Below are 27,478 nucleotides of genomic sequence, written 5' to 3'. Positions count from 1 at the left end.
AGAAGCTTAAGGGGGGATGAGGATACCACAATATGACATATAAGTGATAAAATATATTGATGCTGTACTGAAAAATATATCACTGTGAAAACACTCAGAAAAACAACAATATAAACAGATGTATAAGTGGAATATATTATTGTGCATCATCACCACAAGCTCAATTTTGATGTCTTATGCTATTAGGTAAAAATTACATATTACTTCTATATAACCACAAGTACACTTTGTGTAATATAGATCTACTTTTCACATATTCCTACCAAGTTCTTCTCCTTTTGGATTTGCATTACTGACTCAAACATCTAAAACTGCCAAGTAAGGAAAAATTCCAATGAAATTTCTGAGCTGCCTAGCATGGCTGAGTGGAGACTTAATAGTGGTGAACATCATCAACCCTTTTGAGCCTGTCTGGGGGAGATTTTTACTGAAAGGAAGAGTGAAGTTTATCAAGGGTCATCTGGCAGGAGAGTCTTTTATTAGAGTTTCGAGAAACCTCTGAAATATTCTGCCTTCACCTTTCGAGCCTTGTAGAACAGAGAACTGCAGATCGCATAGCTAATATTCAAACTGAAATTGGACCACATAGGTATGAGAAATCACTTGACATCAAAGGTTATCCATTTTCCCACACTGCTTTTCTTGCTCAAATCTCAATTCCACAGGTGCTTTTATTTTTGAGTTCACTTTTTTGGAGTAAGAAAAAAAAAGTTTCCACACATACCCCTGCATTTTTCCCCAATTAGATGCATCTTGCAAATCCAGCTGTGATTCTTTTGTTGTCTCTCAGATGCAGACATATAAGCCCATAACCAAGACTACGAAAATAAAGAATTGTATTTGCCCTTGAAAATATTATGATGTAAGCTACCAACCTTTATTTTCATCTGAAGCTCTCTTCTAATAATGTGCACTAATATTTTCTCTGATATCTGAGTCTTTTTCACAGAATATTCCTAGAAAAGGCAGATAAATGTCAAACTAAAATAGCCCCAAAGAGCACATATAAATATAGAAGACAAATATAAAAAGCATGTTACAAAGGTCTTTCTTTATTATAATTAGTGAAAGCAGAAAAAAATTCATAATGTGACAAATTCTAGTGGTACTTGTGACAGTACAATCTCACATAACCTAAAACTAAGCTGCAAAAGCCAACCTTATCAAACACAGTTGAGTGATTTTTTTAACTTACTCTGCTGCTTAAAAGCTATGTGATTTGAGGCACATCACTTCACCTCTCAAAATTTGTTTTTGAGGGAGGAGATACCAATACCAGCTAGGATTACTCCCCAGGGCTGTAAGAGGCTGACATAGAACTGCATGTATGGGAATGCTTTCAATTGTAAAACGTCATACAAATGCAAGGACATTTTATTATATCTGCACAGAATGTTGAAAAAGAGAGAATGTGAAGGTTGATTTCAACAAGCAGCCTCTGTTTTGCTTATGGGGATTAATTATGGATTTCTACATTTCCAAAATATTCACAAATTTATTTAAATAGTGAGATTCAGAACCAAATGAAACATGGTGAATTGATCAAAACGCCAAAAATTTTTCCAAACTTGCTTATCATCACTTGTGTCAGGATCACATCCATGCTTTTGATGAGAATATTCAGAGAGAAGTAAATTCCTCTTACCATTGGGTAGCATTGCCAATGTCAAGTCACTGTTTCTCTCTCCTCCAGAAACATCGTAATATGTGGCTATACCACAGTTTTAAAAATATATTCTATTGTCCATTAACACCATACAGGCTACTTCTACACAGTAGTCCACCTTTATCCACAATTTCACTTTCAGGGTTTCAGTTACTGGCAGTCAACTGCAGTCCAAACATATTAAATTAAAAAATTCCAAAATTAAACAATTAATAAGTTTTAAATTGGGGACACTCCTGAATAACATAATGAAGTCTCTGCTGTCCTGCTCCATGGGACATGAATTATCCCTTTGTGTAGCATGTCTATGCTGTATATGCAACCCACCCGCCAGTAAGTAGACATCTTGGTTATCAGACCAACTGTCACATTATCAAAGAACTCATGTTCAAGTGACCCTTATTTTACCTAAAGTGATGCTGGCATATTGTTGCAATTGTTCTATTTTATTGCTAATTATTGTTGTTAATCTCCTGCTTACCTAATTTATTAATTAAGCTTTATCATAAGTATGTACCAAAAGGAAAATATATATACATATATAAAAGTCTTAGTACTGTCTACAGTCTCAAGCATCCACTGGGGGTCCTGGATTGTATCCCCCACAGATAAGGGGAAACCACTGTATTCTTGCCAGATAAACCCCTTGCAGGGGGAAGGTAATAATAAAAAAATAGCTAACATCATTGATTGCTTACACCGTATTAATTACTCTATATGTATTATCTCAGTTAATCCTTGTAACAATGCTATGCGGTTCAAGCTATGGTTACCTCCATTGTATAAATAGCTAAGCTAAGGTACAGAGAGGTTAAACAATCCACCCAAGGTCACAGCAATAGTAAAAGGGGCAGGGGTTAAACTTCAGGCAGTCAGCTTAGCCTCTGCTGTATACTCTCACCCTTTACTGCTTCCTATGGCATGTTCTACTGAAATGGCTCTTATGCTGTTGCTATTGCTTTGAGCAGCAACCAGTTTTTTTTTTCCATATGTTATTAGGGTACAGGTGGTATTTGGTCACATGAGTAAGCTCTTCAGCCATGATTTGTGAGATTTTGGTGCACTCATCACCTGAGCAGTATACACTGCACCATATTTGTAGTCTTTTATCCCTCGCCCCCTCCCACTCTTCCCAAGTCCTCACAGTCCTTTGTATCATTCTTATGCCTTTGCATCCTCATAGCTTAGTTCCTACCTATCGGTGAGAACATATGATGTTTTGTTTTCTATTCCTGAGTTACTTCACTTAGAATAATAGTCTCCAATCTCATCCAGGTCGCTGCAAATGTTGTTCATTCATTTATTTTTATGGCTGAGTAGTATTACATTGTGTACATACATACTACAGTTTCTTCAGCCACTCGTTGATTGATGGGCATCTACCAGTTTTTAAGTGCTTTGCAATGCTTCATGAAGGATAACTTCTTTAATTATCTCATTAGTGCACATTTTAAAAATAGACATTGCAAACCCTATGTTATAAAATAATGAAACTGAGGTTAAACACTTTGCTCAAGCTCACAGAACAGGTGGCATAAGTAGCTTAGCTGGGATTTTAGCCCAAATCCGTTTGAATTCTGCGGTTCATATTCTTTCAACAATTTGATGGTAAAATGCCCATGATTCTTTTCACTGGTACTCGTGATATTTACTATTACAGGCTGTGTTTTCTGGGTCTTACTTACTCGTACTTTCTAACTACTGGTTATAATGAGCTGTTCCCCCAGATCTTACAAACACCAAGGAAGGTCCAAAAGCCAAAGTATGGTGCTGTTTATGTTTTTATGAAAATCAGGCAAATCAACACAGCTGACACAGCCACCATTTTTTGGCTCCACAGAAAATGATTTACGCAAGTTAGAATTGAAATAGAAAAAGCTCTTTACTCATGAATAAGTTTTTATACATTGTCATGCAGACCTGTTACATTACCAGGTGACTCTTACAAGAGAAAGAAGGACAATTTGATACCTGGGTGCTTGTCAAAGGGTTGTATTTTCCCTGCTCATCAAAAATGAAATGCACTTTGCACCTGTGAAATCCTCTGTTAAAATTGAAAACAAACCAATTAAAAATAAAAATTACAATGGTGCATAAATGTTACCTATTAGTGTGAGAAAGCAGGGGCAGAAAATCTTAGGTTGGGACACAGTGGGATCACACAACCTTTTCTTCTGCCAGCTGCACAAAGATTAGAAAGGACAGAATATCTGCCTTCATGGCTCTTGTGGAGGAACAAAACTTATCGATAGTATCTTACACAAAGTAAGAATTATCGATCTTACACAAAGTAAGAATTCTACCCTATAAAGGGTAAATACATAAATAGAAAGGCCCTTTTGAGCCAAAAGCATTCTGTAAGCACAGGAAACGTAGAAATGTTAAGCATATATCCCAAAGTTATTTTTTGAAATAGCCAACTTAATCTCTGTAGCCTGTGTTAAATTTTGTAAGAGAAATCAAAGAACGATATAAGTATAAACTGGTTTACTGCAATAGGAAGAGTCCATGAAGCTAAACTAAGCAAATGTGCAAAGTATTCACCATGGTGAAGATTGTTTTTATTTTAGAAACCTGGCAGTATCTGTTGGCATAATATGACAGTAACTGCCTCATCTTACTGGCTGTTTTTCTTTTTCTATGGCTCTGTCTACTGTAGCCTGAAATTGTCACTTTACTTGTCTAACTGTTAAATCATAAGCAATAAAGGAACTGGTTGTTTTAATTGTACTAACAAGAGGAAAAGTATGAGGGGAGAAATTCATGTTTTGCTCTATTTGCCTTACATTTTTGGATCCAGTGTTCTGATTTATACTGTGACTTATGCTGCTTCAAGACTCAGAGCTAAATTATAAAGTCAGTTTTCAGCTTCAGCAAATCCTCTCTGGGTCCTGCTGTGTTTCCCTTAATGGCAAGGACTAGTGGATTCCATCTGTAAGAAAGCATGTTTTGCATATGAACTACCACAAGGCAAAAGACAAGGCAGAAAAGAATTGCAAATCAACAATTCCTTTTCCTGTTGTGTTTGTGGTCGTTTTTTGTTTCTTTTAAACACAGGAGGGAAATCAGCAAGTGATTTCAGAAGAAATCTTTTTTATTGTGGAATTGGAAGAATAATTATTTGATGTTTTGTATGCATATACTTGAAAGCAAAATGCCATTGCTTAATATAAATATAACAGTAGGCTTTAAGATCTGAACTAATCTTGCTAAGATGCACAGCATAAGAAACCATGGGTTTCTTCAGCTGCTGACTTATACAATACTCTTCCTTGTTGTTCTAGGTTTGTTTATTCTGATGTGAACATAAGTTCATCCCAGCTAGTGGAGAGTCTACTGAGAATACATAAGTATTTCAATTTTACTTCAAATTAAAATGGGGGAAGGAATTAAACTTCCACTGATATTCTCTTTATATTTTGTTTCTCTTAAACCAGATTTAATCTTCCTTCCACTGGGCAGAGTAACAAAAACATTAATAACTTACTGCCACCTACAGATGGAAGATAAGTGTTTGAAAATTCCTGCTAGCAAGAAAAATGAACCTGGAGTTCACACTAAAGACCCATAGGTCAAAGAACATAGATCTTATAGGTGCTCAATGTGAGAAATGAATACTTTCCTACCATCAGTAATTAGACTTTGCTTGTAGTTTGAGATTTAAATGAAATTAAAGCTACTGAAAAAATATTCTCCAATGGTATATTCAAGTCATTTTCTTCTCATAAAAGTTTCTTCCTAATGGCAATGAGTTGTCAGTTACTACAGTCTAAGTTTTAAGGAGAGGGTGAAAAAAAACGAAAACCCATAGTCTGTGACAAGCTTGGTGCCAGTCAAAATTTGCAATAAGCTGTCCCCTCGCCCAGACCCAGGAATGCCACCTCTCGGTCCTGTGAGCAAGCTGCGCCAGGAGCAGAAAGCAATGCCATTTTCGTGTTATTCTTTCTTGAAGCCACATACCACCAACTTTTCTTGGCACATGTCTGAAGCATCTCAGAGCTACTTCTCACATTTCTCAATGTGCAATTAAATGAATATTTCTTTTCTCCTTGTATACGGTATTTATGCACTTTTTAAAGTCCTTTTTTAATTTTCTTTTATAAAGTTAAAGAGTTCATATGACTTTGTTACATGATTGGGTTTTATTGCTTTTTCAAATTAGCACTTCTTTTTTTTTTATACTTTAAGTTTTAGGGTACATGTGCACAATGTGCAGGTTAGTTACATACGTATACATACGCCATGTTGGTGTGCTGCACCCATTAACTCATTATTTAACATTAGGTATATCTCCTAATGCTATCCTTCCTCCCTCCCCCCTCCCCCTTCCCCCCACCCCACAACAGGCCCCTGTGTGTGATGTTCCCCTTCCTGTGTCCAAGTGTTCTCATTGTTCAATTCCCACCTATGAGTGAAAACATGCGGTGTTTGGTTTTTTGCACTTGCAATAGTTTGCTGAGAATGATGGTTTCCAGCTTCATCCATGTCCCTACAAAGGACATTAACTCATCCTTTTTTATGGCTGCATAGTATTCCATGGTGTATATGTGCCACATTTTCTTAATCCAGTCTATCGTTGTTGGACATTTGGGTTGGTTCCAAGTCTTTGCTGTCGTGAATAGTGCCACAATAAACATACGTGCGCATGTGTCTTTATACCAGCATGTTTTATAATCCTTTGGGTATATACCCAGTAATGGGATGGCTGGGTCAAATGGTATTTCTAGTTCTAGATCCCTGAGGAATCACCACACTGAGTTTCACAGTGGTTGAATTAGTTTACAGTCCCACCAACAGTGTACAAGTGTTCCTTTTTCTCCACATCCTCTCCAGCACCTGTTGTTTCCTGACTTTTTAATGATCACCATTCTAACTGGTGTGAGATGGTATATCATTGTGGTTTTGATTTGCATTTCTCTGATGGCCAGTGATGATGAGCATTTTTTCATGTGTTTTTTGGCTGCATAAATGTCTTCTTTTGAGAAGTGTCTGTTCATATCCTTTGCTCACTTTTTGATGGGGTTCTTTGTTTTTTTCTTGTAAATTTGTTTGAGTTCTTTGTAGATTCTGGATATTAGCCCTTTGTCAGATGAGTAGATCGCAAAATTTTTCTCCCGTTCTGCAGGTTGCCTGTTCACTCTGATGGTAGTTTCTTTTGCTGTGCAGAAGCTCTTTAGTTTAATTAGATCCCATTTGTCAATTTTGGCTTTTGTTGCCATTGCTTTTGGTGTTTTAGACATGAAGTCCTTGCCCATGCCTATGTCCTGAATGGTATCGCCTAGGTTTTCTTCTAGGGTTTTTATGGTTTTTGGTCTAACATCTAAGTCTTTAATCCATCTTGAGTTAATTTTTGTATAAGGTGTAAGGAAGGGGTCCAGTTTCAGATTTCTACATATGGCTAGCCAGTTTTCCCAACACCATTTATTAAACAGGGAATCCTTTCCCCATTTCTTGTTTTTATCAGGTTTGTCAAAGATCAGATAGTTGTAGATATACAGCATTATCAAATTAGCATTTCTTACATTTTTCTAAGTCTATAATGTAAATTTGGAAAAGAAAATTAAGAGAATATACAGGAAGATTCTTGAAGAAACATTGAAGATTGGTCTATAGTCTGAATGTTGGTGTACCATCAAAATTTATATGTTGGAATGTATACCCAATGTGATAATACTTAGAAGTAGGACCTTTAGGGGGTGACTAGGTTACAAGGGCTCCACCATTATGGATGGGATTAGTGTCCTTCCCCTATAAAAGAGACTTGAGGGGTCTGTTTGTCCCTTCTGTCATATGTGTCCATGTGAAGAGACCACCAAACAGGCTTTGTGTGAGCAATAAAGCTGTTTATTTCACGTGGGTGCAGGCGGGCTGAGTCTGAAAAGAGAGTCAGCCAAGGGAGACGGGGTGGGGCTGTTTTATAGGATTTGGGTGGGTAGTGGAAAATTACAGTCAAAGGGGGTTTCTCTCTTGCAGGCAGGGGCGGGGGTCACCAGGTGCTCAGTGGGGGAGCTTCTGAGCCAGGAGAAGGAATTTCACAAGGTTAATCACTCAGTTAAAGGGGGGCAGAAACAAATCACGATAGTGGAATTTCATCAGTTAAGGCAGGAACTGGCCATTTTCACTTCTTTTGTGATTCTTCACTTGCTTCAGGCCATCTAGATGTATACGTGCAAGTCACAGGGGATATGATGGCTTAGCTTGGACCCAGAGGCCTGACACCTTCCACCATCTTTGAAGCAAGCCCTAATCAGACAATCTGCTGGCACCTTGATCTTGGACTTTGCAGCTTCTAGAACTCTGACCAATAAATTTCTTTTGTTTATAAATTACCCAATCTATGTTATTTCGCTATAGCAGCAGGAGCAGACTAAGAGATAATCTAAGATGTAGTAAAAGGCAATGACTAAGAATAGATTCACATACAGGTAGGTAGGTGGTTGAATTTGGATGAGGTTATTTACAGACATACCTTGGAAACATTGTGGATTTGGTTCCAGATCACTGCAATAAATCCAGTATCACAATAAAATGAGCAGATGAAATTTTTGGTTTCTCAGTGCAATAAAAGTTATGTTTACACTTAACTATGGTATATTAAGTGCGCAAGAATATTATGTCTAAAACAAAATGCACATACCTTAATTTAAAAATACTTTATTACTAAAAAATGCTAATGATCATTTAAGCCTTCGGCAAGTCCTAATCTTTTGCGGGTAGAGAGTCTGTCCTTGATATTGATCACTGCTGACTAACCAGAGTAGTGGTCACTGAAGGTTAGAGTGGCTGTGGCAATAAGATAATAATAAAGTTTGTCACATTGACTCTTCTTGTCATGAAAGATTTCTCTGTAGTACCCAATGTTGTTTAATAGCATTTAACCCATTAATTGAAACCCAGAACTTGTTTCAAATCCTGCCACTGCTTTATCAATCAGGTTTATGTATACTCTAAATCCTTTGTCATCATTTCAACAATATTCACAGCATCTTCGCTGGTAGAGTCCATCTCAATAAACCAATTTCTTTGCTCATTTATAAGAAGCAACTCCTCAAACTCAAGTTTGATCATGAGATAATAGCAATTCAGTCGTATCTTCAGGCTCCATTTCTAATTCTAGTTCTCTTGCTTTTTCAGCCACATCTGCAGTTATGTGTTCCACTGAAGTCCCGAACCCTCAAAGTCATCCACGTGGATTGTAATCAACTTCTTCCAAACTCCTCTTAATGTTGATATTTTGACCTTTTCCCACGAACCATGGATGTTCTTAATGGCATCTAGAATGGTGAATCTTTACCAGTTTTCAATTAACTTTTCCTAGATCCATCAAAGGAATCACTACCTATGGCAGTTATAGCCTTACAAAATGTAATTCTTTTTTTTTTTTAATTTTACTTTAGGTTCCAGGATACATGTGGAGAACATGCGGGTTGGTTACATAGGTATACATGTGCCATGGTGGTTTGCTGCACCTATCAACTTGTCATCTAGGTTTTAAGCCCCACATGCATTAGCTATTTGTCCTAATGCTTTCCCTTCCCTTACCTCCCACTCCCCTACAGGCCATGGTGTGTGTTGTTCCTCTGTGTCCAGGTGTTCTCACTGTTCAACTCCCAGTTATGAGTGAGAACATGTGGTGTTTGGTTCTCTGTTCCTGTGTTACTTTGCTGAGGATGATGGCTTCCAGCTTCATCCATGTCCCTGCAAAGGACATGATCACATTCCTTTTAATGGCTGCATAGTATTCCATGGTGTATATGTACCACGTTTCCTTTATCCAGTATATCACTGATGGACATTTGGGTTGGTTCCAGGTCTTTGTTATTGTAAATAGTGCTGTAATAAACATACATGTGGATGTGTCTTTATAGTAGAATAATTTGTATTCCTTTGGGTACGTACCCAATAATGGGATTGCTGGGTCAAATGGTATTTCTGGTTCTGGATCCTTGAAGAATTGCCACACTGTCTTCCACAATGGTTGAACTAATTTACATTCCCACCAGCAGTGTAAAAGCATTCCTATTTTTCCACAGCCTCACCAGCAACTATTGTTTCTTGACTTTTTAATAATCACCATTCTGACTGGCATGAAATGGTATCTCATTATGGTTTCAATTTGCATTTCTCTGATTATCAGTGATGTTGAACTTTTTTTCATGTTTGTTGGCTGCGTAGATGTCTTATTTTGAGAGTAGTCTGTTCATATCCTTTGCCCACTTTTTGATGGGGTTGTTTTATTCTTGTAAATTTGTTTAAGTTCCTTTTAGATTCTGGATATTATACCTTTGTCAGATAAGCAGATTGCAGAAATTTTCTCCCATTCTATACGATGCCTGTTCACTATGATGATTGTTTCTACAAAAAGTGTTTCTACATAATAAGACTTGAAAGTCAAAATACACCTGGACCCATAGGCTTCTGAATGGAAGATGTATCAGCAAGCATGAAAACAACATTGGACTCCTTGTATTCATCTATCAGAACTCTTGATTGTCCAGGTGCATTGTCAGTGAACACATTTCAAAGGGAATCTTCTTTCTGAGCAGTAGGTCTCAATAGTGGGCTTAACTTATTCCATAAACCATGCTGTAGAGATCCTGTAATCCAGGGTTTTTTGCTGCATTTGTAGAGCACAGGCAGAGTAATTTTTGGAATGGTAAGTGAGCACTGACTTCAACTTAAAGTCATCAGCTGCATCACTTTCTAACAAGAGAGTCAGCCTGTCCTTTGAAGTTTTGAAAACAGGCATTGACTTCTCTTCTCTACCTATGAAAGTCCTAGAAGGCATCTTCTTCCAATATAAGGCTGCTTTCGCTACATTGAAACTCTGTTGTTTAGTGTAGCCACTTCCATCAATGATCTTAGTTAGATCTTCTGAATAATTTGCTGTAGCTTGTACATCAGCACTTGCTGCTTCACCTTGCACTTTTATGTTATGAAGAGAGGATTAAGTTTCAACATGAACATTGTGGGGGCCACAAACATTCAAACCATAGCAAACCTCGTGTAACATAGGCCTCCTTCCTCCTCCACTATGACCATTATTCTCTTCCATTGCCAGATTTTCTTCCTCTATAGTTTATTTCATAATCTGTATTTATATTATTTTTTCTCTTTTGTCACTTGTAGAGTATATATCTGTTCAGGTAGACTGATAGCTTAATTGGTATGGAACCATAGCTGTTCCATTCATAATTTATTTCCAACACCTAACATAGGTCTGGAACACTCTCAATAAATATTTGTTGACTCAAAATGAATTATATTAGTTGATTGTGACCACAGATTTGACTCCCCACATTAGCACATTAGCTTGACTATTAACCATGGTCATAGATTATATAAACATCTATCTATAAACGTCTTGAAAATTCTTGTTCTTGAATTAAGGAGAAACAAGCAAGAGGATAAATATGGGTCAATTCAAAGTCTTTGCTAGTTAAAAATCAACCCAAATTTATGCCTCTCAGTAAGTTTCACTAAATTATTTGTCTGTCATAATCAGATTTTACAGAAAATGTATGTTGTCAATATGATGGCCTTCAATTGACCTTGTTTCTTCACTAAAAACAGAACTTTTTGATAGAATGTTTGAGTGTCAACTCTAGCTTTCATACATTTATTTTGTTGATAGCTCAGGAATTTTGGCATCAGAGAGAGTAGTACTCTAGAGTTGCTAGTTGCTTTTTTTCCAGAGATGAACACCACATATAGATAAACCTTATATTTTTGCAAACATAAAAATCTTTAATATCATATAGAATTATAATTGGTAGATCATGCCTTGGAGAAAGTACTTAAGAATATTGTAAGTAAGAACCTAATATACATGGTATCCAAACAAGATTTTTCTTTAACTTTTAGGCGCTGTAGCATAAATGATTTTTCAGATTTATAGTTTGAATAAAGAATTTAATTCACTGAATACGAGAAATAGCTTTCAGCATAGCAGGGAAGCTTCATTCTGTCAACAGTTATTGAGCTTTTATTATTTAATAGAAGAATACAATTACTCTACAATATTTGTGAATTCCTATTTAAAAATTTATCTACTAAAATGTATTTGTAACCCCAAAATCAATACTGGTAGCATTTTGGCAATCATTTGAGGTCATTCACAGATATGCACAGGGACAACATTTTAAGTCACTTGAGAAGCAAGCTCTGAGCTGAGGCCAAACAAGGTTACACTCTGCCTTGTTGTTCCAGCTTTTGCACATAAACAAGTGTCCTTTTTGAGGTCTGTTCAGTGAGCCACATTTTTTTACATTTTCTGCTTTTCGTTGGTAATTTCACTGTTTAAAATAGCCCATAAATATAGCGTGGAAGTGTTATCTAGTGTTCCTAAGTACAAGAAGACAGTAATGTGTCTTTCAAAAAAATATTGTCTTACATAAGCTTCATCCGGGCATGAGTTATAATGCTATTGGCTATGAGTTCAGTGTTAATTGATCATCAATATAGTACATCCAGAAAAAGGAAGAGCAAATTTATCAATCTGTGCAAAAGGACACTCCAGAAAATGCTAAAGTAACATCTGTAATGTGTGATGAAGCTATAGTAAAAGTGGAAAAGTGGTTAAATTTGTAGTTTCATGAGATGATAACCAATATTTAAGAGGTGTATTGGAAACCACTGTTGTAAGGTTAAAAGCCAAAAAAAAATTTTAGTCACACTATCCAGGGGCAGGAAAATTTTAAACTTTTTTGGCAAGTGCTGGCTAACTTGCACATTTCAAAAGGCAGTATGTGTGGGAAACACGTGTTAAACTTGCAGACAAGACAAGTTTTGCAGATAAGGAGGCTATGGAAGATGAATACGGTAATTAGCTTGATTAAATAATTTCATAATGTATGTATGTATATCAAAACATCACATTGCACTTGTGTCTTATAAAGACATCCAATTATTTGTCAATTAAAAATAAAATACATATAGAAAATAATGCTTTAAATACCCACCAAACGTTCTATGGGAAAAAGTTTATGTGGAAAAGCAGTGTCATGCACGTCCATGTGAAGAGACCACCAAACAGGCTTTGTGTGAGCAATAAAGCTTTTTAATCACCTGGGTGCAGGTGGGCTGAGTCCAAAAAGAGAGTCAGAGAAGGGAGATAGAGGTGGGCTGTTTTACAGGATTTGGGTTGGTAATGGAAAATTATAGTCAAAGGGGGTTGTTTTCTGGCAGGCAGGGGCGGGGGTCACAAGGTGCTCAGTGGAGGAGCTTCTGAGCTAGGAGAAGGAATTTCACAAGGTAATGTCACCAGTTAAGGCAGGAACCAGTCATTTTCACTTCTTTTGTGATTCTTCAGTTGCTTCAGGCCATCTGGATGTATACATGCAGGCTTGGGCTCAGAGGCCTGACATTCCTGTCTTCTTATATTAATAAGAAAAATAAAAAAGTGTTGAAGTGTTGGGGCAGTGAAAATTGTGGGGGGTGGTATGGAGAGATAATGGGCAATGTTTCTCAAGGCTGCTTCGAGCTGGATTAGGGGTGGTGTGGGAACCTAGAGTGGGAGAGATTAAGCTGAAGGAAGATTTTGTGGTAAGGGGTGATATTGTGGGGTTGTTAGAAGAAACATTTGTCATATAGAATGATTGGTGATGACCTGGATATGGTTTTGTATGAATTGAGAAATGAAATGGAAGACACAAAGTCCAAATAAGGGAAGGAGAAAAACAGGTATTAAAGGACTAAGAATTGGGAGGACCCAGGACATCCAATTAGAGAGCACCCAAGGGGGTTCAGCGTAATTACTTGCTTGGTTGGTGAGTTTTTTGGGCTCTATCCTTGAGTTTTTTTTTATGTTGTCATATACCAGGCCAGATTGATTTAGGCAAAAACAACACTCTTCATTTAAACATCATAATACAGAGTCCTCTTTTTTTAAGCAGTAAGTCAAGGCCTCAGTGATTTTGGAGGAAAGAGAAATGCAAAGCCAGCAATTGTTTGTTAAAGAAGGATTAGAAACAGCTAGAAGAGAGTGAGTGAGATTGATAGTGTAGTGGAGATAGCTGGGGAGAGGTAGAGGGTGGCATAAGAGTGGGAATGAGAATAAGAGTGAATATAAAAGTAAAGAATAGGACTTCATCAGGGTGAAAGTACTGAAGTGTACCTTGCCACTGAAGATCTTTAATCCACTTTAAGAGAGACTTATGGGTGGCAGTTTGAGGTAAAACCAGGAGATATCAGTTATGGTGGTTTGGAGGAAAAGTGTAAACCGGCAGTGTAAACAAGGGCAGGGCATTTACAAGTAGTTGAGAATGGTGAATAAGAGTATGACTAGACAGAAGATAGGGATGAAGGCTGGTCTGTTATTGGAGTGTATAGAGGTGGGAAGGCCAAACTAAGGAATTATGTTTGACAGAAGGGAAGAAAGGACTGCGCTGGCCTTCTCAGACCCTGTGGGAAAGGTCTCTATCCATCCAGTGAAAGTGTCTACCCAGACCAAGAGATATTTTAGTTTTCTGACTCAGGACATGTGAGTAAAGTCAATTTGCCAGTCCCTCACAGGGGCAAATCCCCAAGCTTGATGTGTAGAGAAGAGAGGGGGCCTGAACAATCCCTGAGGAGTAGTAGAATAGCAGACAGAACACTGAGAAGTGATTTCCTTGAGGATAGATTTCCATGATGGAAAGGAAATGAGAGGTTCTAAGAGGTGGGCTAGCGGATTGTAACCTACATGGAAGAGGTTATGAAATGACAACAGAATAGAATAGGCCTGTGAGGTGGGAAGGAGATATTATCCTTGGTCCAAGAACCATTTGCTTTCTGTGGGAAGAGATTGATAGGTGGAAGTTTCAGCAGGGAGTAGGTGGGAGTGACTGATGAGAAGAACAACTGCCGTGAGGAATAGAAGTTGGAACTCTAACTGCTTTTTTAGCTACCTTATCAGCATAAGCGTTACCCTGAACGATGGCATCTGATGCCTTTTGATGGCCCTTGTAGTGAATGACTCCCAATTCCTTTGGAAGTAAAGCAGCCTTGAGAAGAGTTTTTATTAAAGAGGCATTAATGATGGGGGACCCTTGCATAGTGAGGAAATTTCTTTCTGCCCATATAACAGCATGGTGGTGCAGGATATGGAAGGCATGTTTAGAGTCAGTATAAATATTGATGCCTAGTCCCTTTGCAAGAGTGAGGGCCTGAGCTAAGGCAATGAGTTCAGCTTGCTGAGAGGTAGTGGAGGGGGGCAAAATGGTAGCCTCAATGATAGATGTGGAAGATACTATAGCATAGCCTGCCTTTGTTGGTGAGTGGTGATTAAGCCTGGTGGAACTGCCACTGATAAACCAAATGTGATCAGGGTGAGGAACAGGAAAGAAGGAAATATGGGGAAATGAAGTGAATGTCAGGTGGATCAGAGAGATACAGTCATGGGGGTCAGTTGTCATATCCAGAATAATGTGGAAAGCTGGATTGAAGTCTGGACCAGGAACAATGGTAATTGTGGGAGACTCAACAAAGAGTGAGTATAGCTAAAGGAACCAGGAAGCAGAAAGTATATGCATCAGGTGTGAGGAAGAAAACAGATTTTGGAAGTTATGAAAACTGTAGAGAGTGAGTTGAGCATAGTTTGTGATTTTGAGGGTCTCTAAAAGTATTAGGGCAGTGGCAGCCACCATACACAGACATGAGGGCTACGCTAAAACAGTAAGGCCAAGTTGTTTGGACAGAAAGGCTACAGGGCATCGTCCCAGCTCTTGTGTAAGAATTCTGATCGCACAGCCCTGTGTTTCAGCTGTGTGTAATGAAAAGAGTTGAGATAAGTTAGGGAGAGCTAGTGTGGGAGCAGTTTTTAGGGCTTTTTAAGGAATGGAAAGGGGAGTGGGGAAAGGATTTAGGATTTATGGGGTCAGCTAGGTTTTCTTTTGTGAGTTTATATAATGGTTTAGCCAGGATGGTAAAACTATGTATTTAAAGGCGGAAGTACCTAACCATGTCCAGGAAGGAAAGGAGTTGTTTTGTAGAAAGGGTTGGGGTTTTGGAGTTTAGCCAGACACGATTAGCAGGGAGAGCACATTTGTTTTTATGAAGAATTATGCTAAGATACGTAACAGATGAGGAAGAAATTTGGGCTTTGGAGGGGGATACACGATATCCTTCTGAGAACAGATGTTGGAGGAGCAGGAGGGTGTCCTGTTGGGAAGATTTGTAGGAGGGGCTATAAAGTAGAAGGTTGTCAAAATATTTAATTAGGTGAGAAGCAGATGGATGGAAAGAAAGTAAATCATGAGAAAGGGCTTTACTGAAGTAATGAGGACTGTCCCTGAAGCCTTGCGGCAGTACAGCCCAGGTAAGCTGCTGGGACTAATGGGTGTCAGGGTCAGTCCAGGTAAAAGCAAAAACAGGCTGGGATGAGGGGTGCAGGGGAATAGTGAAAAAACCATCTTTAAGGTCAAGAACAGAATAGTGAGTTGTGGAGGAAGATATTGAGGACAAAATAGTGTATGGGTTGGGCACCACAGGGTGGATAGGCCAAACAATTTGGTTGATAAGGCACAGATCCTGAACTAACCTGTAAGACTTGTCCAGTTTTTGGACAGGTAAAATGGGAGAATTGTAAGGAGAGTTTATACGCTGTAAAAGGCCATGCTGTAACAGGCGAGTGATAATGGGCTTTAATCCTTTTAAAGCATGCTGTGGGATGGGATATTGGCGTTGAGCAAGATAAGTGTGATTAGGTTTTAATGGGATGGTAAGGTTGCATGATCGGTCCCCAAGGAGGAGTAGAGGTGTCCCATACTTGTGGGATTAAGGTGGTGAGATACAAGGGGAGGATGTGAAGGAGGCTTTGAACTGGGGAAAAGGGCAGCAATGAGGTGTGGCTGTAGCCTAGGAATAGTCAGGGAAGCAGATAATTTAGTTAAAATATCTCAACCTAATAAGGGAGCTGGGCAGGTGGGGATAACTAAAAAGGAGTGCATAAAAGAATGTTGTCCAAGTTGGCACCAGAGTTGGGGAGTTTTAAGAGGTTTAGAAGCCTGGCCATCAATACCTACAACAGTTATGGAGGCAAGGGTAACAGGCCCTTGAAAAAAGGTAATGTGGAGTTGGTAGCCTCCGTATTGATTAAGAAGGGGACCGACTTACCCTCCACTGTAAGAATTACCCAAAGCATCTGTGATGGTCCAGGAGGCTTCTGAGGCAATTGGGCAGCATCAGTCTTCAGTTGCTAAGCCGAGAAGGCCTTGGGCCAGAGTTCCAGGGGCTCTGGGAGTGGCTGCCGGGTGAGTTGGATAGTCCAATTTCCAGTGAGATCCCACACAGATAGGACATGGCTTAGGAGGAATCCTGGGCTGTGGGCATTCCTTGGCCCAGTGGCCAGATTTCTGGCACTTGAAGCAAGGTCCTGATGGAGGAGGTCCTGTAGGAATGCTTAACCGCTGTGGCTTAGGCATTTTGAAGTTCTTGTGTGCTGGAGGTGCAGCTGGGTTTTGCCTCACAGAGGAGGAAAGTAATTGCAACTCTTCTCTGTTATTGTACACCTTGAAGGTGAGGTTAGTTGAGTCCTTTTGTGGGGTTTGAGGGCTGGAATCTAATTTTTGGAGCTTTATTTAATGTCGGGAGCAGATTGGGTAATAAAATGCATATTGAGAATAAAATGGCCTTCTGACCTTTCAGAGTCTAGGGCTGTAAAGCATCTCAGGGTTGCTACCAAACAAGCCATGAAATGAGCTGGGTTTTTATTTTTGGTGAAAAAGAGTCTAAATGCTAACTGATTTGGGAGAGGTTGGATAAAGAAAAAGGAGCATTAACCTTGACTATACCTTTAGCTCCAGCCACCTCTTTAAGATGAAATTGTTGGGCAGGTGGGGAAGGGCTAGTCGTGGAACAAAACTGTAAGCCGGACCAGGTGTGAGGAGGGGAGGAGATAAAAGGATTATAGGGTAGAGGAGCAGAAGCTGAGGAAGAATTGGAGCCTGATTCAGCCTGGTGGGGAGTGACCTGAGGAGGAGCAGTCTAGGGATGAGGGGAGAAGTCAGATGGGTCGGTAGAAAAGGAAGATTGAAAAGACTCAGTGATGCTTGGGGTTCAGACTGAGGGGACAGGTGGGAGGGAAAGGAGGAGGATTTGGGACAAGTCACATTGGGAACAGAGACTAGGGAGGGATCGATGTGTAAAAGAATGCCTGGACATCAGGCACCTCAGACCATTTGTCCATTTTACAACAAGAATTACCTAGATCTTGTAGGATGGAGAAATCGAAAGTGACGTTTTTTTGGATATTTGGAAAAATTGTCGAGTTTATATTGGGGTCAAGTGGCATTGCAGAAGAAAGTAAGGCATTTAGGTTTTAGGTCAGGTGTGAGTTGAAGAGCTTTTAAGTTCTTGAAAACACAGGCTAAGGGAGAAGAAGGAGGAATGGTGGGTGGAAAGTTGCCTACAGTGAAGGAGGCAAGCTCAGACAAAAGAGAGGGTAGAGACACGGAGAGAAGGGGTGAGGGGTGCTTGCCCCCTAGGAAAGTGGTGCTTGCCACTAAGGGTGAAGGATCAAGGCAGGCATCCCCGTGGTGATCAGACACTTCTGAAATGTCAGTGAATAATCAAGCAGGCATCCCCGCAGTGATTAAACACTAAGGGAAGACTGTCTTCCCAAGTATGTGACAGGCGCCGGAGTTTTGGGTTCACGGATAAAACACATCTCCTCTGTCTCTACCAGAAAAGGAAAGGAACTGAAATTAAGAGAAGGGAGAGATTGAAGGGTGGCACCAAGATTGAAAGGAGAAAGAGGTTGAGGGATAGAGAGGTTGGAGAAGAGAGTAAAAAGAGATCACTTACCTGATTAAAAATTGGTGAGATGTTCCTTGGGCTGGTTGGTCTGAGGACCAGAGGTCGTAGGTGGATCTTTCTCACGGAGCAAAGAGCAGGAGGACAGGGGATTGATCTCCCAAGGGAGGTCCCCTGATCCAAGTCAGGGCACCAAATGTCACGCACGTCCATGTGAAGAGACCACCAAACAGGCTTTGTGTGAGCAATAAAGCTTTTTAATCACCTGGGTGCAGGTGGGCTGAGTCTGAAAAGAGAGTCAGAGAAGGGAGATAGGGGTGGGGCTGTTTTATAGGATTTGGGTAGGTAATAGAAAATTATAGTCAAAGGGGGTTGTTCTCTGGCAGGCAGGGGCGGGGGTCACAACATGCTCAGTGGGGGAGCTTCTGAGCCAGGAGAAGGAATTTCACAAGGTAATGTCATCAGTTAAGGCAGGAACTGGCCATTTTCACTTCTTTTGTGATTCTTCAGATACTTCAAGCCATCTGGACGTCTATGTGCAGGCTTGGGCCCAGAAGCCTGACAAGCAGGTTTTGTTTTTTGGGGGGTTTTTTTGTTTTGTTTTGTTTTTGTTTTTTGAGACGGAGTCTCATTCTGTTGCCAATGCTGGAGTGCAGTGGTGTGATCTTGGCTCACTGCAACCTCCACCTCCCGGGTTCAAGCAATTCTCTGCCTCAGCCTCCCGAGTAGCTGGTATTACAGGTGCCTGCCACCACGCCCGGCTAATTTTTTATATTTTTAGTAGAGATGAGGTTTCACCATCTTGGCCAGGCTGGTCTGGAACTCCTGACCTCGTGATCCACCTGCCTTGGCCTCCCAAAGTGCTGGGATTACAGGCGTGAGCCACCGCGCCTGGCCAAAAAGCAGATTTTTAATGCTGATGAGACTGGTTTGTTTTATAAGGACATTGACAAATGAACCTACCTAAGGCAAATGACATTTTGGTTGATGACAGTGTTATGACCAAAGGTTCTTAGGAATCCAACTTGTTATTTTAGGAGTAATAGTTCCATATTTGTTAGTTTATTATTTATGCCACTTTATAGAACATAATTCCCGGAAGAATGAGAATAACTGTGTGTCTCTTAACTCAAGGAGGTCATAGTCTAGTGGATGAGAGGCATATCAGCAGACAGTTATACAAATGGCATCTATTATGCACACAATATATATTTATTGAATGAATGAATAAATGAGTAAATAAAAAGGGCAATGAAAAAAATATGTCTAAGATATGAGCTTTAGGAGGCACCTAACCCAGTCCTGAGAACTGAAATTGAGAATATCTTCCCAGAGAAAGGGACCACTGAATTGAATATTTATATATAAGAAAGCTACCCAGGCAAAGAGAGGAACTGCATGTACAAAAGTATGGCAGGAAGATAACCTAGAAAGTTTAAGAAATTCCAAGGAGATTAGTATGGCTAGAACACAGGACACTTGTAGGATAGTGTAAGTGTTGAGATGGGCAAGGCATCTGGGGCTGGACTAATGAGTTTAAAATTTATGCCAAAGGGAGTGGGGAATAACAGAATATGTAAAGCATAGACACTTCACTACCCTTATCTTTTCTTCTAACAGAACTATGTCTACCTGTGTCTGATTTTGAAGTGTCCATTGATGAGTCTTTAATTTTGTGTCAATTTCATTTTCTGTTAGTCTTTGAGCTATATGGAATCTTCACTAAAAGTATAATTTAAAATGCTCATTTTTGTATATTAAAAAATCTCAAAATATTATAGGTAGTACACTGTAGTAACTGAACAATTCTGAAAATACAGAAATAATAAGACACAGGGAAGATAAATACACGACACAAAGTAGAAGATAATATATAGATGAGAACATATATGTAGCACACTGTATATATAGCACATATTATATGTATTACATATTATATATACAGTATGTAAATAATTATGGAACAATACTCAAATGCCCAGATACAGAATGCCCATTGCCTCTTTAAGCCAGTAAAGAACCTAAACCTAATTACCTGAACATTCTGCACTTTTGTCCCTGGTTTGGAACCAAGTTAATAGAATACTTTTGACTGAAAGGTTGATTCAAATATTAGTATTTTTTAGAAAAAAAAATTGGTTCAGGAGAAGGAGAGAGAAAGAAAGAAAGAGAGAAAGGAAGGAGAAAGGAAATCAGGGAGAGAGAGAAAAATGTTTGTCCCCTAAAATGGAAAAACAGGGCATTGCTTTCTTTCAAGCTGTCTGATCAGCATCTTGTTGGGGAGATACATCCTTGTGGTGTTTGTCACCAGCCTGCTACTGGAGGCAGGCATCAGTGCAGCTGACATTGTAAAGAGCAGCTACATGATAGAGCAAAAGGCACTTGTCTCATATTTCTGAGAGACACAGAAATGGAGAAGCATGTTCTCCTCCAGTGCACAAAAGGCAAAGATAAGTGCACATGCTATGAGAAAGCAATTGAGATTGAGAATTCATCTTGTGGGAGAAGAGGGAGAAAAAAGGCATATCCATCTTCACACAATGGCAGCTTCTACAAAGAAAGGACAGATCGCAAGTGTTCTGTGCAGCCAAGTATGATTAATAATGAAAGGAGAAGCCTAGAAGCTCTAATACAATATAAAAGCAAGATCTTTTCATTTTCTTTGTCTTTGAGATGTGCATGTGTGTTTAACATGTTTTCTTCAAATAGTTGAGGCGTTTTTGCATCATTTAGTTCACTATATTTTTACTCATGAGTCATTAGTATTGTGTTTAATACTCCATCTTAATAAAACCTCAGCAGAATGTAATGTGAGCAACGAAAGCACTTTCAAATGAACTTTCTTCCTAAGACTTATTACTAAAAACCTTGCTATATTGGCCTAAATAATGAATAACGTTATGTCATGACCTTCAGTATGAAACAGCTCTGTTTTCACAACAATAATTTAATAGAAAAGAACCATTTAATCAATCATGAAACAGAAGAGCTCAACATAAGGCATAACCAATGATTGCTTTCTGTCAGGGGGCATTTTTTTCTAATTGCTTATTATGCGATTATGACAATATTCCTGCTTGCTGTAAACATTTAACATCTCTACCACTGACTTTGCTGGCATACAGGAAATAGTTGATTATAATAATGAGAAAAGGCAAGAGCTTAGTGCTTCGAATAATACCTAGCAAATCTCAGAAACTGTTGGGGTGGGATTCACAAACCAATTACATATGTAAATTCCTAATAGTAGGTAAATTACAGACCTTTTTTCTATAAAGAGTATTTCTTCTCCTTCAAATAATTCAATCAAAATACAGCAAAATGTAGGCTAATAGCAGTAATTATTTATCATTTTTAAGGAGTAATAATATAAAATAATTTTCTATTTTTAATAAAAATCACTAATTTATTATTTCTTAGTACTTTTTAATGCATGTATTTAATTGTCCCAACAACTCTGAGATAAAAACTGCTTATTATCTTCATATTTTTAGATGAAAAAACTGAGATACAAAAAGACTGAATGCTTTTTGCCAAGGTCACACAAACTAGAAAATTTAAGAACTGGGATTTAAGCACATTCGCTCTACAGGCAAACTCTCAGCTACCAAAATATACAAATTTTATTATAACATTTTGTTCAAACTCAATATACTTTTCTTAAAAAGTATGTTGTTAACCACCATCACCCTCACTTTACAAAATAAGAATTTCCAAAATCATGAATATTTCATGATTTTAATAAAATACTACCTTTGAGGCATATTTGGTATTCCACCACAGATATTTTTTAAATTTTTTTATTTTTAATTTCTGTGGGTACATAGGTGTATATATTTATGGGGTATATGAGATATTTTGATACATACATACCATCAGTAATAATCACATCAGGGTAAATGGGATATTCATCACCCCAAGCATCTATCTTTTCATCACAGACATTTTTATCCAGAATCCTTAAAGATCTGGTGCTTCAAAGTTTCTAAAAAGATATTTTATTCTGCAAAACAGAGAATTCCTTCTAACTCTTTCATGTAGCCAAAAAAAAAAAAAAAATGATAGTTCATAAAACCAGACTATATTCAGGATTTCATACAAAACTTTATTCAATTTAATATATTTTACTCTGTTTACTATGTAACTGAGATGTAACACAGTTACACCTTGTGTAAACCAGTTTTGTAAACCAGTACACCTTACTTGATCTGTCAACTTAAAAGCAAACAAGCTACACAAAATGTAAAATGTAGCTTAAGACCTCCTATATAAAAGAGAACTTAATGAAAAGTGAATAGGATTACCAGAAAGAATGATTAGTATGACTTTCTACTAAAAAATCTAAGAATCATTTGTATGAGTTAATACATATAAAATGCTCTTAATACTTAACAGAAATAAAACTCTATAAAGAACTATTATTCTTCAATATTAACTTTTTAATTATTGAATATGACAATCCATTCAGATAATTTGAACATTTAGCACAGATTTATCATGTTATGCTGAGACATAAAAACTTGCATAAAACCAGATGAATACAGTGAAAAGTCCTAAGTTGTGTGCACAGCATCTGCATAATGGCTTCCCAATACAAGCATTGGGCTGGGCCTCTGGGATGTGTGTCCAGGACCAGCTCTGCCACTTGAAACCTTGGATGGGTATGTCAGAGCCCTGAGCTTGAGTTTTCATTTGTAGAATTAGTAAGTGAAATAGGCATTTTAGAGTCCCTTCTAACTGTGGAATTCTACATTTATAGCGTTTAGTGGCAGTAATCATGAAGAGAACCCTGAACTCTAAATAGAGCAGTGAACTCAAAGTCAAAGCATTCAGGTTTTATTCGTAGGTTCAGGAAAGGGAATAAGGAAAGGGCAGTTGGGACAAATACTTGTGAAGCCATTAGAGAGTGATCTGATATGATAGTGTGAGTTATTGAGGTGGTGTTTACTCATAAACCAGTTCACCTTATTTGATGTGTTAATTCAAGAAATTAGTTCAGGTAAATACTTTGATGAAACAGAACTAACAAGCAAAAGAATCAAACCAATCTGGCATGTAAACAGACTGAGATATAAGGATTTCTTACTCTGCCTGTTCAATTACATACAAATTTCATCACACAATTTCATTTCCCTGGATTTATTGACTATAAATTTGCACTTAACTCAGTAATAATTGCTTTGTAATGTGCAATAATTAAGTATATTTGCATGTACTTTTGCATATGTGTGGTGAGGGCATGGAGGATCGTTTAAGGTCAGATGAATTACTCTGAATATTTTGCCATTACCCTCCCTAAACCTTTAATCTTTACCTAAACCTGCCTGTATACATGGCTGATATGGTTTGGCTGTGTCACCACCCAATTCTCATCTTGAATTGTAGTTCCCATAATCTCCACGTGTTGTGGGAGGGGCCCAGCGGGAGGTAATTGGATCATGGGGGCAGTTTCCCCCATGCTATTCTCGTGATAGTTCTCACAAGATCTGATGGTTTTATAAGGGCCTTCCCCTTTCTCTGGTTTCTCATTCTTCTCCTTCCTGCCGCCATGTGGAGAAGGATGTGTTCCCCTTCCACCGTGAATGTAAGTTTTTTGAGGCCTCCCCAGCCATGCTGAACTGTGAGTCAATTAAACCTCTTTCCTTCTTAAATTACCCAGTCTCGGGTATTCCTTCAGAGCAGTGTGAGAAAGTACTAATACAATGGCTAAATCATATTGTCATTAAATAATTTATCAAAACAGTGATCTATTTCCATATAACCAAATATATGTCATTGACAATATTTTTTTTTACTAAAGTGATCAAGGTTTTGATGTGTAAATATACTTCTTTTATTTTTATTTATTTTTGTTTTTTGAGATGGAGTCTTGCTCCCATCACACAGGCTGGAGTGCAGTGACACAATCTCGGCTCACTGCAACCTCCACCTCCAGGGTTCAAGTGATTCTCCTTCCTCAGCCTCCCTAGTAGCTGGGATTACAGGTGTGTGCCACTATGCCCGGCTAATTTTTTTATTTTTATTTTTTTAGTAGAGATGGGGTTTTGCCATGTTGGCCAGGCTGGTCTCAAACCGACCTCAAGTGATCCACCCACCTCAGCCTCCCAAAGTGCTAGGATTACAGGCTTGAGCCACCACTCCTGGCCAGTATATTTCTTCTAAAGTCATTATTGTAATCTTGAAAAACGCTAAGAGTAGATGTAAAGTGTTCTCACCACAGAAATGATAACTGTGTTAGGTAATACATGTGTTAACTAGATTTAGTCATTTCATAGTGTATATAGACTTTGAAACATCATGTTGCACATGAAAATACATTACAATTATCTGTCAATTTTTTAAATAATGTTTTTAATCTGGAAATTTAAATAAATGCAATTTTTAAAATTAACTGGCAGACTAAAGCATGTCATACACTTTTGTAAAATGTACTAACAGTCTCTATGTTTGAGATACATTAAGGCAAAAATTCTTATTTTTCTCATTTATTATATATCTGAAAACACATAAAAAGCTCATTTTTGCCATATGTGGCTAAGAGCTAGATGCACTGCCTTATATTTTGCTGTAAATTGTTTCCCTTTCAGCTTTTTCTATTGCTTATTTGTTGAATTAGCCAGGATTATTTTGGCTGTGAGGGACAGAAACCCAACACAAACTAGCTTACAACAGAAAAAAGAGTCATTGTCTCTTATTAGAAAGTCTAAGGCTTCAGGCAGGGTCAGGTCCTGCGCTCTGCATCTCTCTGTCTTTATTCTGCTTTTCTCTCTGGCTTTTTGTCCCAGCAGCTAGAAAAGAAGGCTGTTGGCATTCCAACTAGATGGTCTTCACAGCATGTGATCCAGGACAAAGAAAAAGCCTTTCTTCCTGCATCCACTTATCAAATGTTAGGAAAGCCTCTTATTGAATATTATTATGAACAGGTATATCTGTTTGGTCAGCCTGGGTTGGTAGCTACACAAACAAAGGAAACTAGGTAAGCAAAAGCAATGTGCATAGTCCATCCATGGACAGAATAGTAATTTTGTCAGTTTACTATCTATCTGGAGAAATCCTACAGAGAAACAAGGGCAATGCCTCTGGTAACTAGCAGGGAAAAGCACTCTACCAAAATAGGAACAGTACAAGTTTGAATTGCCTTAAATCTATGTATTTAAAACTAAACACCATTTTTGGTCTAGTGTGTAGTTTTAATTAAATTTGAACTTTGAAATTAAATTATTCAAAACCAATAATTTGCACATATCTTATCAAGAAAAATTCTTGCTTTAATTCATTTTTGTAATGCTTAGGTTTATACACATAAATATATATCTTCATGAATATCTTCATATTTTCATGCAGAATCAAGCTAGGCAAAATATTTTCTGAGTCTGACTCTTTAATGTAAACTACCTTACTAGGCATTTTTGCACATGATAAAAATCAAACCAACCAACTCTGTGATTAAATACTCAAGTACCAAATATATGGATAAGACCATTAGTAGCCACCTAAGTAAGTTAACTCTGAGTTTGATACCCTTTCTCCTGAAAATAATTTTTACTTGGAGAGTCTTGTCTTTCTATTGTTTTTGTTGTATGGTTCAAATAAAAAATACATCCAGACTTTTGGTTCTACAGTTGACACCTGAACAACACAGCAGTTAGGGGTGCCAACCCCCATGCAGTCAAAAATCCACATGATTCTTGACCTCTCAGAAGCGTAACTACTAATAGCTTACTGTTGACCAGAAACCACACCAATAACATAAACAGTTAACACATATTTGATATGTTATATACATTATATACTGTATTCTTACAATAAAGCTAGAAATAGAAAACATTAGTAAGAAAATCATAAAAAAATGTATTTACTATCCATTAAGTGAAAGTGATCAGAATCAAGGCCTTCATCCTCCTTGTCTTCACATTGAGTAGGCTCAGGAGGAGGAAGAGGAAGAAGAGTGTTGCTGTCTCAGGGATATCAGAGGCGGAAGAGGTAGAAGAGACAGAAGGGGAGGCAGGAGAGACAGACACATTCAGTTTAACTTTACAGAAATATGTCATAATTTCTGTCTGATGTTTTTTTTATTTCTCTAAAAATGTTTCTATATGGTACCAATTATTCTTCCACTGTTTGCTTTAGTTTCAATGCCCATATCATGGAAGGGCCCATGTCCTAAAAGAATTCAAAAGCAGTCTTGAGTAATCAGAACCCTTCTGCCAGATTGTTTAATGTCAATTTGTTTTCTGGCACTGCTTCTTCTACATGTTCTTCCTCATCGTCTGCCACTGATTGGAAGCACACATCTCCACCAAGTTGTCTTCCATTAATTTTCTATTAATTAGAGACACGTTAATAGAGATGTCTACTAAGCTGTTGAATTTCTCCAAGATCCTATATTGAAACCTTCTCCTGCTGCCTTTTTTGCCATATCCATAATCTCTTTTATGACTTCCTTGATTGGCTTTGTCATAAATCTTGTGAAGTCATGCCTATCTGGACACAGTTGTTTCCAGCAGGAATTTGTTGTTTTAGGTTTAATGGCCTTCACAGCTTTCTCTATAACAATGATGACATTTTTTAGTGGTCTAATGCATCCAGACTTTTATATTATTCTCTCTACTGGGATTATCTTCCTCATTGTTGACAATCCTGTCTATAGAGTGCTGTGTGTAATCAGTCTTAAAGATCCTTATAACCCCTTGATCTAGAGGCTGAATTAGAGACATCATGTTTTCCCAAAAACTATGTAGACTACTTCAATACAAGTAGACTACTGCAACACCTTTAGTGTTTAACTCATTGTACTCTGGGTGGCTAACGGCATTGTTCAAAATCAAAAGAACTTTAAAAAACAGTTCCTTACATGTATGGTACTTCCTGACTTCAGAGACAAAGCATTAATGGAACCAATTCAGAACAAGTGTTCTCATTGTCCAGGCTTTCCTGTTGCACAACCGAAAGACTGGCAGCTAGTGTTGATCTTTTCCCTTTTAGCCTAGTAGCTTAGCAGCTGTATAGGTAAGGGAGCTTAGCAGCTGTATAGATAAGGGCAGTCCTGATCATAAACACAACTGCATTTGCACAAACAGT

At 38.2% G+C, this 27,478-nt stretch overlaps 1 protein-coding gene across 1 annotated transcript in view; it reads left to right on the top strand.

Annotated features, from left to right (window-relative positions):
* Positions 1–27,478, top strand: part of LOC100609532 (protein eyes shut homolog) — a 2,075,858-nt gene that overhangs the window by 1,835,903 nt on the left and 212,477 nt on the right. The gene's annotated exons all lie outside the window — the stretch shown is intronic.

Source organism: Pan troglodytes, chromosome 5 (genome assembly GCF_028858775.2).
Source record: "Pan troglodytes isolate AG18354 chromosome 5, NHGRI_mPanTro3-v2.0_pri, whole genome shotgun sequence".
In the NCBI taxonomy this organism is placed as follows: domain Eukaryota; kingdom Metazoa; phylum Chordata; class Mammalia; order Primates; family Hominidae; genus Pan; species Pan troglodytes.
Note: the sequence above shows the minus strand (reverse complement) of the source record. Positions and strands in the feature narration are given on the sequence as shown.